We start from the raw sequence: 20,736 nt of genomic DNA, 5'->3' as shown, positions 1-20,736 counted from the left end.
GTGTTCTGGAATGCTCCTAGGTCCCTAAGCATCTGTAATAGTGTTTCAGTGGAGCACACATTGCTTTTGATCTCTACTAATTAGAGACAGAGTTAACTGCCATAGTTATTAAACTTTTAAAAAGTCTCATGGATAATTAGCCGCAGAGCTAAGGAAGCGTAGACGTACTGGTTCCTGCTGACTTGTGTTCCTGCTTATGGGCTAATAACATATTGCAGTGGTAATATTGCCGCAGTATTGCTTTAATTACTAGGTTTTATACTTGAGGCAACTCATAATGTGACATAGCAAAGCATTCATTAAGATAAAACAACATGTTGGTAAAGTTTAGCTAATGTCCATCCAGTCACTGTTTCTCAAGGCAAGGGAAACGGCCACTTGTACTGAATCGGGCACCATGCCGTTGGCTTGTGACATGGTTTGACTTCTTTGGCTTTGACTGAACATTGCATCAGCCTTATAATTTGCTTTAACCGGCCTTATAGGTAGCACTGGCATGTAGCTCAGGCCTTATGTAGTCTTCGGGTTCGATCTGTAGCAAAGAACTCTCATCTTTCAATATTTGTTTAGCAGTTTGGTACTATGTAACTTAATACAGGGCTATCACAAATGATCTTCCTGATTTGAACCCTCATAACTCATATTTAATGACACTCTTGATATATAAATTTAATATCAATGGAAACAAACGCAAACCTTTTCTTTTCATCTGTCAAGCAGCTGAGTAAAGATGAAAGCTGCGCTGTGATTGGCTGCTATGGGCAACCAGGATGTCTTACTGTTGGACTCAGTGTTTTATTGTGACAAAGTTGGGGTTATAAGACAAAATGGCTGACAACGAAGGTAGGAGAGCGTTTAGGTTCCTTTAGTAATTTTTGAACAAAGTTTGGTGAAGCTCTACCAAGCGGGCGCACAGTTCTGAATTTATACTTCAATTTTAAGCAAATAGGTTGCATCTGTGAGCAAAAATCATCAAGTCATCCGCCAGTAAGCGTGGAAACCGCGGAGCGTCCTGCAAGGTTCACACAAGTCCTGAGAAATCCACAGTCAGAGCGAGCAGAGAATTGGATGTCCCACCACCGACCGTCTTGAAGACCCTGTGCCAACGTTTACGGTGTTCTCCCTACCGATCACAATTGTTTTACCCGGCCCTGAAACCGGACGACAAAGCGATATGACGTTCTTCCTGCAAGAGTCTGCGAACTAATGGAAAGCGATGGTTTCATGGAGTCTTTAGTGATGAAGCCACTTTTTGGGCAACAACTCTGGAGGAGGGGAAACCCACCTGTCTACATGGAGTATACGGGCGACTTCCCCGAGGTGAATGTGTTTTGCGCTTTAACCTATAGGAAAGTGTGCAGCCCCTTCTTTTTTCATGGGGAAACAATCCTGTGGATTTCATACCTGGACGCTACGGATATGGCTTCTGCCGCAGCCAGAACAGGAATTACGTACAGGACGGGGCACCCGCCATTTTCACAATGAAGTTAGAAGTGAGCTCAAGTAAGCGACTACCAAACAAATGGATTGGCTGTGCAGATGGTGATGTTGGTGAACTTCTTCCTTGGCCTTCACATTCCCCGGACTAAACACCTTGTGATTATCTCTGGGAGTTTTAGAGCTTCCATGCCGCCGTTACCACCCACCATGATGTGCGGCATCCCAGAAGCCAATGCATCAGTCAGTCGTGATTCGTGCAGGCTTGATGTGTGTCCAGTGACAAAGGGAGTCCCACTGATCACCTCTGGAGAAAAAATTTCTGATGATGTGCAACAAAACGTCTTGAGTTTGTTTCCAATGATATGAAGTTTCTGTATCTGAGTGTCATTAAATGTGAATTATGTGAGGTTCAAAACCAGAAGATAGTTTGTAATAACCTTGTGTATCGGCGCATTATTTGCAATACTAATACACTAATCCTATTGATGACTGAGGATAAAGATGAGTGAGAGCAGAGCGCTTAATTTAACGTTATTTGCCCCTCGAGCCGGTCTCTAAACTAGAATCTGCCATCTGTGGTGGTGTACAATCTGCCTATAATATGACTGGGCTGCAGTCTCTGACCTCCGCTTTAGGACTGCCACAAGGATTTTCCATAGGCTTCCCTGCTCTAGTGAGAAGAGTGTCTTCCAACAAAAGACAAAAATCAGATTGCAGATATTACTGTCCATCAGTGTAGCATCAGCTGTTACCCCGAGAGTGCTACCACATATTACATACTACACACGCTACCTGCTTTTTCCAGGCAAGATGCCTGATGCACATTACTGCGATATGCTTAATAATCCCTGTATTCTGCCTTTGCATATATTAAAATTATTAATTACAGTCACCAAACCATGAACAGAAGAAGTTCCTCTGCGCATGGCTTAATGGGATAAACTGTATAATAAAAGTCTGTATGAACAAAGCTCACAAGACTATACCGAGCCTATCGTGCCGCTGCAGCTTCGGCTGGATTCCCCTTGCAATATGTTTTCTTTTGTTCATTGTTCTTGATAAAACGCTTGTTCTGCAGTATGTTTTGGTGCCCTTTATTCAGTCTGGTCTAATATGTTTAGACTGTGATGTACAAATAATGCACAAATGAGAAAAATATTGCCCATATATACACCAAGTCTCCTAACAGGACAGTCTCCTCTTCTGAAGACAAAATATTGCTTACTTACTTGATCCACTGGCTCGTGTGTATTAGTCGGTTTAGGGCTCATGCCCACGAGCAACGCGGGATATGCCCACAGATTTACCGGAATTAGAAACGAAAAAGAGCCTGCGAGTGATCGCGGATTTCCGCGGTCTCCATTAATGCTATATTAATGGAGATCTCCAGCTGCGTAATACTGCGGAAAATAAATCATGATGTGTTATTTTTCCCGCCTGTGGAAATCCACGGTAGAATTACTCATGTGAGCATTGGCAAGCAGAACGCTATTAGGTTCAATAGAACCTAATAGCTGTGGAATTTACGCGCTTTTTTTGTACCGGGAAACGTGTAGCGATTCCGTCCGTGGGCGTTCACTCTTAGGCTGCCTGACCACGGGCGTTTATTCATTGTGTTACCTGCGGCGATAATCCGGTCGCAGTAACGCAGTGAACGCTTTCCATAGCCTTGTTATGGAAAACCCAGCCGCCACATCCTCAAGTGGAGAATCCTAACGATTCTCCGCTGGCGGGATCCAAATCATGGCATGCCATGGTGAGCCTATCTGTCAGACAGGCTCACCGCAGAAACTGAGAGCGGCCCTCCCCTCCTCCGCCACGGCGTAATATCGCTGGCGATATTCCGCAACGGCTGTGGACACGGGGCCTTAGGAAAGGTAATGGCAGGATTGTTTAGGCAGAAGCAATAAGATCAGCAGAAATGTTGCCGTAGATTAAGTGATGACCGTTGACCTCAAACAACCAAGATGTATGGGGACAACGTATCAGAACCCCTTTAGGCTTCTTTGCATCCTTTATTTTCAGTTCTGGTTGAGGTATATATGGTTTACTTTCCAGTGGGTTAACGCCATAACGGGAAAGCTTTTACTCTTTCCTATTGGTTTGGAGATTGTATTCACAGAAAGTGGTATGTTTATTGGCTTGTGATTGATCATTCTTCCGTTGACTCGCTATACTGATTACTGAGACTACGTTGCCTTTCTCCCCCCTCTTCTTCCCATCTGTAATCGTCAGAGTGAGACCTGGGCATCCACGGGCAGGCAGTTGGGATCTTCCTTCTTGTTCCGTGAAGCTATGGGTGTCACCATCAGAGTGTTTCCATTTGTTATTTTTCCAACATCACTTCAGCATCAGGACTGATGTCTGTATCTGCTTATCTGGCATTCATGGCCTAATAATCTTGGCTAGTGTATCTTAGGTTTATTCACCAGCCTCTAGCTGCCTTCTCTGATATGTACAGGGCGATTGTGCCTCAGGTGTATATTAGCAATTCCAATGGAGATTATTGGATCTCAACATGTCTTTAAAAAGACATAGGGCTAGGAGGCCTCCATTCTCCTTAGAAGTTACTCAATTGTGGGTTAGCACGACTAAGGTTTGGCTCCACCTGAAACCAAATACCACATCATTAACTACTGAGAACGGTTCTGTGATATTTTCACCACATTAAGCTCCTGATGTTCTATGTGTATGGCCAGGGAAACGCGTCAAGCATTCTAAATATCTATGGATTTAAAAACTGGATCGTTGAGAGCTGTGTCATTCTTACCAGAGCATCCCAATATCATACTTTGGAGCATTAAAGGGTCTTTTGAGCATCCAATATATCTGCATAGTGTTGGAACATCAATCGAATAGTTTTGTAGCATACTGTTCAGTCTGTACCTCTCTGTGGGTCTGGTTTACCCTTACTCGCTATCCCACTGAGGGCCCTTTGCTGGACACCGCTAAGGGTGTTACGTGGCTGCAAAACACATCGCCAGCCTCTTTAACGTTTATCATCAAGCATTTTCTACATCTTTTGGCTCCTTGGTTGTGGATCTTTGGCCCCAGTCATGAACCTCCATTCTGAGGGCTGGATCAGACACCACAACGAGGTACTAGCTAGTCTGGTAAGATTTATGTGGGGGTTGGGGGTGGAGTAGGGGGGGTTCTATCCAGCTTAAAATACCCCCTTGATTAGACCCTTGTTATCCCCTTTTCACATCTTTGGAGTTTGTTCACCTTTGTACTATGGTTTCTTTTTTACCATAGAATCTAGGTGTATACGTGTTTGTCCCTTTACACCCCATGCTTTTAATTATTTATCTATAGAACGGTTGTTTTACGTTATTCTTCTGTAGAGGCTTTTCTGTGAATTATGGTGACACTAGGGAGCAGTAGAAAGAAAATGAATAGGACAACGCCTTGGAGTAATAGAAGAATGCAAATGAGTGCCAAACAAAAATAGAAGAGGACTCACTTGGTGTTGAGAGCTGAGCCCAATAGAAGGCCAGCTGTCACACCTCTAGTCCCCATACACCACATAGTAAAAGCACTTTAAAGACCTGGGGTATCCACAATCTGGGTGAGCGTCCGGGAGGATCCGAAATCCAGGTAAGTGGTTCAGTATAACAAGGAAATAAAAATAAATTATGGAAAACTCCTGCGCTCATGTCCGGCCATAAGTGCAATGTGTTAGCTTAACGAAAGTAAGAGTAAGGCTAGCCGCACGTGATCGAGTCAGATTCTGCATGCGGGAGCCTGCGGCAGAATCCAGCTCTGACCCTGGCTGGCGACCCTGTGTGCCTTCTCTCTCTGTATTGCGGACGCTCGCCGTCAGTCATGCGTAGCACAGATCTAATATTCGCTGGAGGCCGTCCACAGCAAAATAGAGTATGCTGCAATTTGTTTCCGGAAAGTGTGACAGAAAAAGTGATTTTTGCATCCCTTTCAATGCCTGCCATTTGCTGCAGATCCGCAATAGAAATCTGCCTGTGTGAGACCAACCTTACTAGAAGGGGGTCTATTGGGAATATGGACCCCCCAACCCCATCCCGCCCCCAAAGAAAAATCCAGGAGTAGGAAACTAGGATGCTGATACTGATTCAATCAAGAGGCATTCAATAATGATGATATAATGTCCATTGAGACAAAACCGGGTGGACCACAACGGCATGCAACGTGTTTTGGGTCTAACCCCCTTTTTTAAGCAGAAATCTAATTACAAAAGAGCAGTGGGTCATCTGGATGCCCTGGGTTGTCTTCATTGTTTTTGTACTTTGAGCCAAGAACAGTAATGTTTTATTTTATCTCATGCTATTTATGAGTGTGGTTCTGTTGCCAAGCATATCCCTGTCCATTTACCCTGGTTATCTAACCTCCTTTGAGTAATGTTTGGTTAGGTGAATAATGATAAATATGAAAGCTATCGAATGATCTGTTCTACCTGAGTACACTTAGAGATGTAAGATTGTGTTTAAAGGGGCAGTAAAGTGATTGAAGCCTTTGCATTTTGTGTTGCCGGTCTGTTTCTGTTTGGATGTCTCTGCTGTTCAGTCCGTCCTCCTCACTCAGATATCAGCGCCCAGCACATTGTCAGATAATGCCGTTTCACAGGGCGCCCCTGCCAATGTGTCTTGCCAAAGCTTTTCACTTTGCTCTGTCTGCATATCTTCTGTATGAATCGTACAACCAGGATAAAGCAATTCTTAGTACACAATCAAATTTAAATCGCGGCACCACTCTTTTATGTGAGGTTAGAGGGATTTTACAGCGGAGGGAGGCAAATCCTGTTGGACCATACCCTAGTGTGTCAGTAATACTGTAACTTCATCTATCAAACACAGAAATCACACAGGCATGCCAAAATTGGCCTGTTCTGTTCACTGCCGTTTGGATCACCACACTAATCATCACAATTGGCGTTCTTAAATTACACAACAGTGCATTAGTGCATTCAATACGCTCTTTATTCCACTTATATTCACCTAGTAGTGGCTATTGGAAGTATAAATATGGATGCATACATATGGTTTCAAGGGATATGCAATTCGTATAGCACAACTGCTAAAATAGAAAGCCGATAAGGGGTCACTCTACATAAATTGCAAAACCACACAATTAGTGTTCGGTTAACATGATGCACATTTTCATTTGGCGTTTGCTATCGAACGGAACTCGTGCAACCATATGAATGCACTAGCTGCTATGTCTCCCATACACAGTACACTCAAAAAAGATGAGATACTGTTTCTCTGTCTCTCATTAGCATACTCTTAAAAGCAGTATGGGGGACATTTTACAGCAGTAATGAGCAGTATAGCTGTGAATTTAGCACTGGTTTGAGGTAAAACACTATTCAACAGCATCTGTGTCTCTCGGTCGTTATTTGACTCTGCAGCTGCTTCCTTCTCTCCATTGACCTCTGTGGGCAGCATATAACCTCATCTCTCAGGGAATGTTGCGGACAGGGAGAAAGCTATAATAAGCAGGAGGCAGGGGAGAGCAGGAAGAAGCTGCATTGCATAGGAGTACACTGAGACTCTGCAGTGAGTTAAGAGACGACAGTTCTATGTCACCGATCTATCACTGGCTGCCCTTAGATAGGACTCCACCCCTTGCAGTGGGGCGGGACTCCACCCCTTGCAGTGGGGCAGGACTCCACCCCTTGCAGTGGGGCGGCACTCCACCCCTGGCAGTGGGGCGGCACTCCACCCCTGGCAGTGGGGCGGGACTCCACCCCTGGCAGTGGGGCGGGACTCCACCCCTTGCATAGAGGTACACTGGTACAGTGAGTTAAGGGCCGACAGTTCTATTTCACTGATCTATCACTGGCTGCACTTAGATAGAACTCTACCCCTTGCAGTGTGGCGAGACCCGACCCTTGCAGTGTGGCGAGACCCGACCCCTTGCAGTGTGGCGAGACCCGACCCCTTGCAGTGTGGCGAGACCCCCAGCCCTTGCAGTGTGGCGAGACCCCCAGCCCTTGCAGTGTGGCGAGACCCCCAGCCCTTGCAGTGTGGCGAGACCCCCAGCCCTTGCAGTGTGGCGAGACCCCCAGCCCTTGCAGTGTGGCGAGACCCCCAGCCCTTGCAGTGTGGCGAGACCCCCAGCCCTTGCAGTGTGGCGAGACCCCCAGCCCTTGCAGTGTGGCGAGACCCATCCCTTGTGTATGGGTATACTGAAACTCTGCAGTGAGTTAAGGGCCAACAGTTCTATGTCACTGATCTATCACTAGCTGCACTTAGATAGGACTCCACCCCTTGCAGTGTGGTGTACCATGAAGTAGATCATATAAAGGATGCACAATCTCTTACATGGTCAGAAATAAGTCTTTTTTACCAAAATGCACAGCTAAAAATAGTCTGCAGCGGCCTTGTGCCAAAGCCAGCATGCTGTTTATGAAATTTATCTTTGATTTATGAGTGATGGTTTGCTTTGCAAGGGCATTCAATGAAGGTAATTGAGTGAACTTTAAATATTTGTCATTTGGATCGTTTATTTTAACGTCATTGTTTAGCCCAAAGATGTCTGTGTGAGCCGTAGCTAGTCTGGATATATATCTTGAACTGCTAAGAAATTTTACTGCCTAGATGGGTCATAAAACATAAATGTAGTTGTTCCCATAATACATTATTTACTTTAGTCAAAATTTAGCTATATCTGTTACTCAGTATTTTCCTTCTATGATGATATTCTAGTAAAATATTGTTTCAAGTACATTCATGTGAGAATGGACAAGAGGCCTTAAAGGGGTATTCCAGTTAGGAAGCTTTTTTTTATTTTTACATTTTCCCACATCCACTGGATGGGCGTCTGGCCACTAGGACTCCCACCAATCCTGAGAACGGGGGGCCGACTTTCCCTGTCTTCCACACTTCCTGGTTGCTGCATCCATGTTCTAGAACGGAGGGCTGGTCATGCAAGCGCACCGCTGCTCCATTCATGCTCAATGGGACTGTCAGAGATAGTTAAGTAAAGCACTCGGCTATCTCTGGTAGTCCCATTGAGAATTAATGGAGCAGTAGTGCGCTTGCATGACCAGCCCTCCATTCTATGACATAGATGCAGCAACCAGCAAGTGAGGAGGACAGGGGAAACAGGACCCCCGTTCTTGGGATTGTGGGGTCAGTTTTTACCCATCCAGTGGATGTGTGAAAACTTTAAAAAATGTTTACTAGCCCGGATACACCTTTTAACTTTCTGGAAGAAACTATTATCCTCTTTTACTGAATACACAGAAATCTCATTGTTAATTACTTTATAATGCATTTGGAAAGGTTATGTGGTCATCTGATTGTCTCACGCTGCTTCTCTGCTGTCGGTGTTGAAAAAACTCTTTGAGACAGCTATAATTTGGAATTTTAGGCACACATTTACTAATGCAGTTTGTGCCAATTCGGGCTAAAACATACAATTTTTTAATAGTGATGAGAAAAGTGGGTGTGGCCTCCAAAGAGACATAGGCAAATTTATTAAGAAAGCCTGAAAATGGTTAAAATTCTGGCTCAGATATATCCCTGCTCTTAACAGACATCATATTAAGAGGAATGAGCTCTTTAATTTAGCCCAAATCACTTCTTCTACTGTATCTACTTTACTGCAACTGCATAAGATAGGCCAGTCTTGGTAAATGTGGACTGTAAGCTCCATATTATGAAGTATGTGCATAATAATTATGATTCAGTGCAATAAGGTCTTTGATAGTCCTCCTGACGGTGCTCCCATGCTCCCCCCACTCCTGTCCATTACATTACCTTTCCACTTTCTCTCTTCATACCACTCTGGGCTTCAAGAACTGCAGAGCAACCACCGTGATAAACCCTCTAGAACACGCGGACCAGAAGAGCATTCACTCTACATATGTCGATAGCAGGAACTAAACCTTCACATGCTCCCCCATTACTGTCGCTGATGACGTTTTTGCCCTCTCTCCTTGCTAAAATATTTAGAACTGTTTGAATAAAGAAATCTTCATATATTGTCTGGTTATCAGAAAAGCCTAATGATGGATGATGATTAGCACGTGCAACTGAGAAAGAAGCCAACGCACATTTGGCCAGTTGTGATCATATTTAGGTCTGTTTGCCATGGTGACTAACAAAAACAGTAAGTTTTAGAGACATAGTGCGTTCACTGTTAAGTTTGAGTAGGAATCCATAAATTATCATGCGGTGTGCCAGTTTGAACACCCGGCCAAATTACTGTGCAATGTGTGAGAGCAGTGGTCTGTCCTTTAGGAATTCAAAGGTCAAACAACTATTATTTCTTGTCACTTACATCGCCCTGTCAGTTTTACTACTACTCCAACATAAGGCCTCTGTGTGATGTGGGCTCCCACCCCGGCCGCTCCTATTTAGGGCACCTTCTGGGGTTTCTCTGCGTTGTGATGCTATTTCTGTTTGCCGTGGCACCTAGAACTAAATGAGCTCCACTTAGTGTTGGATCCCCATATTGACCGATGACTGGTTTACAGAACTTCTTTAAAATTGAACTTTATATACAAAACCCAATAAAGTACATGGGAAAATGTATAAAACGTGTTCTAAGGTTGCTTTCACACTTGGTGTTTTTCATGCGTCTTTGAAGTGTTTCTGAACTGCAGCAGAAAAAGAAAAAAGAAGGCATGCTTTTTTAATGTGTTTTTTTGGTTTGTTTGGGTTTTTTTGCTACGGTTCAGAAATGCACCAAGAATACAAACGTGAAAGTAGTCGAAGAATTAAGAACTGCTAAATTTCAATACCATTTCACTTGGTTTCAAGGCTAGGAGCACTGCAGCACAGCTCCACTGTTATGTAATAAGTTCCGTGTCATGATAATATTATAGAGGTGATCCCTTTATTCAATAACCCGAAAATTGCATTTGCAGGCTCTCAGAGCTCGCAGGTCCCTATGTCAGGCTACAACAAAGGAAGAACTGAGAGAAAGTCAAGGCAGTGTATATGGGGTGATGCATCATTGAGATAAGCCAAAGCAACATATCCTCTGGAATAGTTTTTCTTTTTTTCTACAAGGGTTTTTAATGGGTATTTTGTGAAGCCATTCAATGTGAGCTGCGTTGCAATACCAACCAGGGCCACTGCTCTCTGGTCAGCGCTTTGTGCTGACTGCAGTGACAGAGCCCCATGGGGATCTGACATTGATAGCATCTTAGCATTATGGATGGCTATTGAGAGCACACAAGGGTCAATGAAAGAACCAGTTGCAGTAGTTTAACCCCTTAGCGACGAAGCCTGTTTGCGCCTTAATGACCAGGCCAAATTTTGGAAATCTGACGTGTCACTTTAACATAGAATAACTCTGTAAAGGTTTTGCATATCCAAGTGATTCTGACATTGTTTTTTCGCCACATGTTGTACTTCATTTAGGTGGTGAAAATAGTCTGTATATTTATTAAAAGTGCCAATATTGGGAAAATTTTGAAAAAATTGTCATTTTTTTCACATTTTCAATTGTAATATATCAAATATGTGCAAACACACTGTACAAATTTTTGCTAAGATATATATTTCCATCTATTTGCTTTATTGTATACGCACATTTGAAAAACTTCTATGCTTTTTTTAACCATTTAGGAGACGTACAAATACAACATTACTTTTCAGCATTTTGAGGAACATTTTGTTTTCCTGCACCAAGCCAAGATTGCAAAGGCGGTTGTGCGCAGTACACCTTTTTTTGTGTTTGTATTTCCCGCACCGTCGCTTAGCAATGACACGGGTAACCCCAGCCAATACACAATGTAGATGCGTATGGGCTGCAGGTATATCCGCGAACATAGAGTACAATAGGCTGCGGGTATATCCATGACCATGGAGCACCATGGGCTTTATGTTGCGGATATCCACAGTAAAATAGAACCTGCTGCGTTCTCTTTTCTGCGAGTAGATTACGCAATTCTGACCCACTAATGTGAGCGGAGTTGTGAAATCCAATGCGATTGATCTTCATATTACCGCAGATCAGACGCATGCTGAGTCTGAATTCCTATCCAGTCATGTGAGACCGGCCTAAGGTAGATCGCTACCTTTTTATCACGTGACCGGCGACCGCTCAACGAGGTCGCTGCACCAGGCTCTCGGCGACCTCCTGGGAGCAAGGAGATTTTACGTTTCCTGGGCTCCTACGCATGTGTCCGGCATCTTGCCGGCGGTCGCATTTGCAGAAACCGGGAAGGTTCACAGAGGAGGAATGCGTCGGGGTTCAAATACGGAGGCCTCCGGTAAAACGTTTCATCTCCTTTCACCGATTGCATCGGTGAGGGGAGATGAAACTTCAATTTTTTTAAAACTTTTTCATGATCACCATTATCCATTGGATAACGCTGATCGCATTGCCAGGGAAGGCTCCCTGCAGCCCGGGATGACAGCTCCAGGCTGTCAGCTACCTGCGGGCACCAACAGCATGGAGCTGTCACGTCCATAGCCCATGTGGCTTTAATCCCTGCTGCACACATGTTTTTGTCCTCAGGGAATAAAGCCCACTTGGGCAGGATGTAAAAACACTATGGGCTGGTCACTAAGGGGTTAAATTTAGACTTTCTAAACTTTGAATTTCCATCCCTTAAAGAAAAAACATCTCTGAAAGGTTTAGGACTCTTTTACACGGGATGACTGTCAAGCATAGAAGCGTCTGACCGCCATCTCAGCGAAAATGGCTAGTGTGCTCAGTGAGGGGAGGTGGAGTGGGCCGGGAATCGCTCCAGTCCGTCCACCTCCATTGACCATAGACAGGCCATTGTTCATAGGTGAACGACAGTCTGTTTACACAGGCCAATGATCATTTGATTTTTATGCCTGCGCGATCCAAACAACGAACCAATAATTATCGTTCACCGTTCAGATTATGCCGCTACACTGAATGTATCCTTTAGATTCCTGTGATCCAGCGAAAATCTGAATCACAACCCCTTAGGGACCTTTCACAGGAGACAACATTGCAGAATATGCCCTTCTGCGTAATACACTGCTGACATGCTGATTTTGATACAGTATTGAAAATTACAGAATTCTGCCGGCAGTTCCACATCAAAATCCACTGAGTGAGATGGCAAATTTTGGTGCGGAATTCTGGGACGGCATGTTCTACAACGCTGTTGTGGAATATGCCGTCCCATGTAACCAGGGGGACGGTCTGCTTTTAAACGTTATTGTGCTGTGTTAAGAAATGCGCTGAAAAATCCATGAAAGTTGCACTAAAAATGCCTCTTGGAACTAATAATGGCCCTATATATCTATATCTATCGGGGTGGGGGTGGGGGTGTACAATTAATGTGTTATCAGTGATATATACATCCTCCCACCAGTGTCATATTTGTACTAAATTCAATATACTGAGTTGGATGAAAAACAATATTACCAATATAGTAGGAAGAGGTTTTGATCAGCTCGTCTTTTAAATTTAATATTAAAGGTTATGTTTTGGGGATTCTGCATTGATTGATATTTAGCTCCCCCCCCCCCCCCCCCACCCACCCACCACTGCTACTCAGATATTTTGATGACAATATTACAGAATGTTCCTGCTCTTCAGCCGATTATAACGTGGTGCATTGATAGTCTGTTCGCCACTGGAAATATGTGGATAGATGTTTTTATAAAATATGTCCATTCCGAGTCTGTATTTTAATAGCAAAGATTAACATAGGAAATGAGCTGTGGTTATCTACACTTAAAGGGGTTGTCCCGCGCCGAAACGGGTTTTTTTTTTTTTCAACCCCCCCCCCCGTTCGGCGCGAGACAACCCCGATGCAGGGAGGTAAAGAAAGCTCACCGGAGCGCTTACCTGAATCCCCGCGCTCCGGTGACTTCTCTACTCACCGCTGAAGATGGCCTCTTCCTCCGTGGACCGCAGCTCTTCTGTGCGGTCCATTGCCGATTCCAGCCTCCTGATTGGCTGGAATCGGCACGTGACGGGGCGGAGCTACACGGAGCTACACGGAGCCCCATAGAAGACTGCAGAAGACCCGGACTGCGCAAGCGCGGCTAATTTGGCCATCGGAGGGCGAAAATTAGTCGGCACCATGGAGACGAGGACGCCAGCAACGGAACAGGTAAGTATAAAACTTTTTATAACTTCTGCATGGCTCATAATTAATGCACAATGTACATTACAAAGTGCATTATTATGGCCATGCAGAAGTGTACAGACCCACTTGCTGCCTCGGGACAACCCCTTTAATAATGCAGCACATGCAACAAAAGGCTTGTCAAGAAGTTGTTACAGACTGCCCCCATTCCAGACAGTCAGATAAGAGAAGTGTAATGTGATGGCTCTAATCCATTCTTCCCAAACACCACCTGCTGATAAGTGGAAGGGGGCTCGCTCTGCGGGGATCTGGCGGCTCATGTTAAGTATCCGCACAGTCTCACTCTTACCGCTATCAAAGTCATTGCTGAAGATGTTATTCTTGCAGGTTTTCCACTGTAATGAGAAAGTTCAGTGTGAGGAGACAATAGACTGCCGTCTAAATCCAAGCTGCTATTATAGCACTTTGGAGGTCTAAGCTGTAAAGTTCACGTCTAGTTGAGGTCCCTCAACATACAATGTTAATTGATTGCCGGGCCGCCATTGTGTGTTGAAACTGTAAGGCTGGGCTCGCATGAGCGTAAGTTTACCGCATATTCAGCGCATGTGATACATTGCCGTAGCTGTTTCGCTCACATTTGTGTCTATGCATTATGTAAGATGTCAGCGCAAAAAAGAACACAGCATGTTCTATTTTGACGCATGTAATGCGCGAGGGAGACTATTGTCCTACATGAGCATGTAATCACCCCCACCCATACGCAATTATATAGCTAATGGGTGCTTGTTAGAGATGAGCGAGCGTACTCGGAAAAGCACTACTCGCTCGAGTAATTTGCTTTATCCGAGTATCGCTGTGCTCGGGTCTGAAGATTCGGGTGCCGGCACGGAGCGGGGAGCTGCAGGGGAGAGCGGGGAGGAACGGAGGGGAGATCTTTCTCTCCCTCTCTCTCGCCCGCTCTCCCCTGCTCCCCGCTGCGACTCACCTGTCAGCCGCAGCGGCACCCGAATCTTCAGAGACGAGCACAGCGATACTCGGATAAAGCACATTACTCGAGCGAGTAGTGCTTTTCCGAGTACGCTCGCTCATCTCTAGTGATTGTATACAGTATATGCGCCTTTGCAAAGCGACACTGTGGGAAATTTAAACAAAAAAAGAAACAGTAAGACAGCACATGTCCGTATATTTCACTTACTCCGCAAGGAGCGCACAGCTGTATACCAGCTGAGCTCTCCGTGAACAGCCGGAATATGAAGAACACAACGGTCCAGCTGTGTTCTGCATACTCCGCTCAGAGCGCTCAGTTGTGTAACAGCCGGGCGCTCTAAGCAGAGAACAGCTGGATGCAAAAGACAAGCGGCCCCGCTTGTCTTCTGCATCCCCTGCTCGGAACGCAAAGTGATCGCTCAACGTTTGAGTGATCACCTTGCGCTGTAAAGGCACACAACGATTATCGCTCAAAAGACATCTTTCGAGCGATAATCGTGTCTAAACTAGGCTTAACTCTTAACCCCTTAATGACGAGGCCCTTTTGTTTTTTTTCCATTTTTGTTTTTTCCTCCCCCCCCCTTTTAAAAAATTGTAGGTCCTTTATTTATCCATAGATGAAGCTGTATGAGGGCTTGTTTTTTGCAGGACAAGTTGTACTGAAAAACTTGAAAAAAATACTAAGTGGACTAAAATGAAAAATTCCTCCATCTGTCGGTGCATCTTGTTTCTACTGTGCAAAAACGGCAACAAAAATTACATAACTTTATTTCATGGGTCAGTATGATTACTAGGATACCAAACTTTTATATAGTTTTTTTTTTTTTTTTTGCTGTACTACTTGTATTTTGTTTTTTAATTTCATTTTTTTAAATTATTTTCTGCCGCTATCTTTTGACATAGTTGTGTGAGGGCTCATTTTTTGCGGGATGTCCTGTAGTTTGCATTGGTAGTGTTTTGGAATACTTAGGACTTTTTGATCGCTTTTTATTGTATTGTTTTCTTGGCGCTCTTTATTTTTTTTCTGACAGCGTTCATTTTGTGGGGTAAATAATGCATTACTTTGCTAGATCAGACTTTTACGGATGCAGCGATACCAAATATGTATTTTTGTTTCATTATTTAAATTCTTTTATTATAAATATGGCAAAAGGGGGGGGTAAACTTTTATTCCTTTTTTTAAATAAATTATTAAAATCTTATTGATCTTATTTTTACTTTTTCCGCTCATCCTGCGCTAACCATAGCTGTTACGGTACTCCTACTGTAGCCATGAAGCGGCGGCCGCAGTCTGCATGTGTGGATAGAGGGCCGCGGACCCGTTAACAGCTAGGGGGCATCCTGTGCTGCTAATAGCTTCTCTTGTGCTCGTAATGTACCCATGAAACGGGGGAGGCTCTCTGCATGGTCCCGGTAACAGCATTGGCCACGACAGCGGGGGGGGGGGGTAATGATGTTAGACGTCTGGCAATCTGCATGCAGCATGGGGAATCATTGATTGCTGGGATGGAGGGTTAGGGTTAGTTTCTGTGTCAGGGTTACATTATTTGCTGTAAAAACTTCCCTGTTACTGCAGCCATGCTGTCACATCAAACGATTTACAGCTAATTATGTAACACTAAAACTAACCCCAACCCTCCATTCCAGGGATAACTATATCACCACACTGCTAGGACCTTGCAGCAGCCAACCAATCAGGACCTTTGGGGGCGTTACCTAGCCCATAGCTGTCTCTCAAAGTCCCCACCCATTATTCTAGTGGAGACATAATACAATAGTACCGGAGTCTGTCACGACTCGGTGGTTGCGCCAAGGGACTTTACCTTTACTACCTATAACAGAAGCCATCACGCGTCAAATGCAAACAGTGATCAATGGACTGCTGGAGTCTGTTGAGGTTCTTCTGAAGTTTCCATCATTGTAACGAAGAGAATTTCGCTGCTTTAGTTTCACCCACTTGGTTTGTTCTGCCTTTCTGATTGGATCTTCTTCATTTAGTTTGTGATTTGGATCCTCATGGATTATTATTTTCCAAATGATACTGTTGAGGTGTTTGTTAGGTTTGGTAGCTCTGCCTCTTCGTCATTGAGGAGACACTACCAGTAAGTGACCTTTGACAATGGCACTGTCTTGGAATGTTGCTCTGACGATATATTTGATGAACACTTACTGTGGTATCACAATTCTAAGAACTGACAACATTGTGACAGTAATTGGTTCCTTCCCAGGATCTTAGAACCTACAAGAACCTTTTGATGATTCTAATTACAGTTGGTTAGGCAGATGGCAGAGATGGCAATTACTGCTCAGATAGGTCGCCACGGTTCTTTCAGAGAATCCAGTAAAATCGCAGTGCAATGTTTCAGCAGAATAGAATGCTTTTTTTTAAGCTTAAAGGAGTTTTAGCTCCTCTGTAAAATCCGTTCCCCATGCACTAACATAACAAATGATCATATACTCACCTATCCCCGCTGTGTCTTACGGTGCTGCTTGATCCTCCACTCCTTGTTTGTTTACAGTTGCAGTCCCACCTGGTTTATGGGACGTCACAGGCCCTACAGCCAATGACGAGACTTGATGATCAATTGCTGAGCTCTGTCATTGGCTGCAGCGCCTGTAGGTTTATGTGTGGATGAGTATCTGGGCTGGTCCATGCACCTGATAGGTCATCTCCATGCCAATTGGGAGTATGTGGGCATTGATGTACTCCTGCTTTGACAAGAGGGTGGAGAGAAGGCTTTGACTCCAATCACTCCATGTGTGTGGGACATGCGTGCCGGAATTTACAAATGGTATGCATAGAAGGGAATGATCGGGCATTTACTGCTGTAGGTGGAAATAGTGCTAGCCCTGATGATTATGTATGCCATTGACGACTTAACAGTATGTACGTCCGTATGTGATCCTCTTTATGTATGATAGCATATGAGGAAGCATGTGGATATGTTCTTGTAACACCGAGGTATATTAATTGCCAACAATATGTTTCCAGTTAAAGTTTTGGGAGTGTTATACGTGTGTGTGTGTGTGTGTGTGTGTGCGTGCGTGCGTGCGTGCGTGCGTGCGTGTGCGCGTGTGCGCGTGTGTGCGTGTGTGTGTACTTGTTGAGTAGTTATGCTTGAAAAAGGCATTCTATTCTACCGAAACACTATACTTTGATTTTACCGAATTCTCTGAATAAGCAGCATATCTGAATTATTGGATGTTCCCCTCGTGATGCTGTGACGTTTTATAGCTTTGGGTTCTTAGAGGTGGCGTTCTACATATGGGAATACTTCCTTGTGATTTTATAACTACACTTTTTTTAGATTTGCAGACAATTATATTACTCAATTTGTTAGCGGTTCAGTCGTTGGCGACCCCAACATCGGGCTCCCTCAGTCTACATTTCCATAAATATGTTTCTCAATTATGTGATATTTTATGGTTCTACTAAAAAGTCGTTTCTTGATAGTTCTATGGAGACTCCTTCTGACCTGGTCTTAACATAGCTGAACATGTTTGGCACAATAAAAGACCATTGGATGCCAACAACTACTGTAAGCTTCAAAGACGTTGGTCATTATTAGTGGGGTCATATTTGTTCAGTTGTTTTTTGTTTTACTCTTTACAAGAAGGGTAATATAAGATGCACTAGACTTGCTAGCACTATGTACTATAGTCTCTACAGTTGGATCTCGAGGCACAGCCCTCCATGGAACATACAGAACCATCCAAGCAATGACTAGGGAATGTCTAGGATATCCAGGGAATTAATATATAAACAAAAGAAGCGTATTCTACTTTGATGAATGTTTCCGTGTACAAATCCATACATTTGTATAACTATGTCATGGCGGCTCCTCAATGAAATAAGTGTATGAAGTTCCAACGCTTGAATTATCTTAGGCAAACATTACCTTCCGTGGTAGCTCAGAATGTCCAAGCCAACACCATGATGAAGTCATACACTACAGAGCTAGTTAGGCATTTTCCTCATGTCATTTATTGCCTGCAAGTGTTTTCCCAGCAAGATATTGCACTGCTCCGAGGCTCTTATGGTCAGTAGATATTTCCTGTATTGTATGTTCATGGTGTATCTTACAGATAGGCCATCAATGTCTCTGATTATAAAATTCCTTTAAATTACAATAACACCCGCATTTACATATGTTATAATTTTCTATTAAATCATTATCAGTAAAATCCGGTTAGCACAGAAATGGATCTTAAAGGGGTTGTCTCGCGAAAGCAAGTGGGGTTCAGCACTTCTGTATGGCCATATTAATGCACTTTGTAATATACATCGTGCATTAAATATGAGCCATACAGAAGTTATTCACTTACCTTCCCTGCGCTGGCGTCCCCGTCTCCATGGCTCTGTCTAACTTCAGCGTCTAATCGCCCGATTAGACGTGCTTGCGCAGAAGGGTCTTCTGCCTTCGGGTCTGCCCGGCAGCAGCTGCGTTCTGGCTCCGCCCCCTTCTACGCGTCATCGCGTAGCCCCGCCCCATCACGTGTGCCGATTCCAGCCAATCAGGAGGCTGGAATCGGCACACGTGACGGGGCGGGGCTACGCGATGCCGCGTAGAAGGGGGCGGAGCCAGAACGCAGCTGCTGCCGGGCAGACCCGAAGGCAGAAGACCCTTCTGCGCAAGCACGTCTAATCGGGCGATTAGACGCTGAAGTTAGACGGAGCCATGGAGACGGGGACGCCAGCGCAGGGAAGGTAAGTGAATAACTTCTGTATGGCTCATATTTAATGCACGATGTATATTACAAAGTGCATTAATATGGCCATACAGAAGTGCTGAACCCCACTTGCTTTCGCGAGACAACCCCTTTAACATATTTACACTGTTGATATGGTTTCATGAAATATTGATACATAAATTCTCTTGACCATCTGATACAATAGTTGCAGCATATGGTTCATAACACCCAGCAGGAGTTGTGACAAAGTAAAAACGCTCTTCATTCTTGTTCTCCTTATCCTTAAGATGAAATCTAAAATACACTCCATTTCATTACCAGAATATGCTCAGGGAGTCTGTAGATTCAATTGCACTGGGAGATACCCAGCTGTAAGGAAGCAAGTATCCCCCCTTCCGCCTTTGTGTTCTATTCTGTATTTTGTGCAGTCTGTGAGTCTGCAGATGCTTATCGGCTGTGAAGTACAAGGGCCTCTTGCTACTTAGGTCTTTCAGCTCACCTGTAACTGTAGCACCCTGGATCAATGATAGCAATACCCTGCTAGGGTTACTGCAGTGTAAACTCACCATCACCAACTTTCTTCCTGCTCTTGCTGTTGAAGTCATTTGAGAAATATTTTTGGAGGTATGTAATGTTAAACATCCTCAGACCACACAAGTCAAGAGGTTGAGTCCTCCTTTGGCCTGTCAGCACTTAACCTATTCAGCTGACAACCCAATCGGGAGGTAAGGTTAGCCTAAGCTTGCTGATTAGCACTGGGGGCCACTTATTTCCTACTGTTTTGAGCCCGGCAATCATTAAGTGAATACGGAGGTGATACTGACATAAGGGGCAGGGGCTGGCTGTGGGTTAAATCTATACACTGAATGGAGTCATTGAGGCTCCATGTTTCATACATCGCCTTTTATTTACTGAAGAATATCTAGGGAATTACTGCTATATAAACTAAAGAGGTGAAACATAAGGCTGCTTTGAATTGCTTCACAATTCTGCAAGCTTTATTCTTTTGCTAGGTCCTTTGTTGTACATTTGAAGTAAACATTACGTGACTTTAATATGTGGCCTGAGTTTTGTGCTGTTTATTAGACAGCGTTGGCCTCAATTAGCATTCTACACTATGTTTCTTATACTGTTTACTTTTGCTGCCCCTTTATTATCTCGTCTAGTTAGTTTTACCTTTTGACTCCTTTTGTAAATAAAGTAGCTTTATGAATTTTTTTGACTCAAACTTCAGAAAATAGTCTTTGTCAGATATATTGCTGTATGAGGAAATATTGCTTCATATAACTGTAAGGCCAAGACTTCAGGAAAGGAAGTCCTGCTGAGTCTCTGTGTGAACATGGGGACTAATAAGGATGCTTGGCACCTTGCTAGACAATTAAACAGGCAGCATGAAGTGTGAACAGGGCTTCAAAGCAGAAATCCTCCCTCATCCCCAATACTCATGTGGTTCTCATCAAGTTTAAAAACCCAATGTCCAACAGACGTTTCTTAATTAAAGGAGACCAATGCTGTTATTTTACGACCAGTGTTCAGACTTACTTATTTTTCAGTATTGCTCCTTTTCTCCTGAGAAATGATGCCCAACTGTTATCCTACATTTAGTA

General features: G+C 44.0%; 1 protein-coding gene across 1 annotated transcript in view; it reads left to right on the top strand.

Annotated features, from left to right (window-relative positions):
* KIF26B (kinesin family member 26B) overlaps nt 1-20,736 on the top strand; it is a 326,887-nt gene that overhangs the window by 81,384 nt on the left and 224,767 nt on the right. The gene's annotated exons all lie outside the window — the stretch shown is intronic.

Source organism: Eleutherodactylus coqui, chromosome 3 (genome assembly GCF_035609145.1).
Source record: "Eleutherodactylus coqui strain aEleCoq1 chromosome 3, aEleCoq1.hap1, whole genome shotgun sequence".
In the NCBI taxonomy this organism is placed as follows: Eukaryota; Metazoa; Chordata; class Amphibia; order Anura; family Eleutherodactylidae; genus Eleutherodactylus; species Eleutherodactylus coqui.
This window is presented reverse-complemented; position numbering and strand designations above follow the sequence as displayed.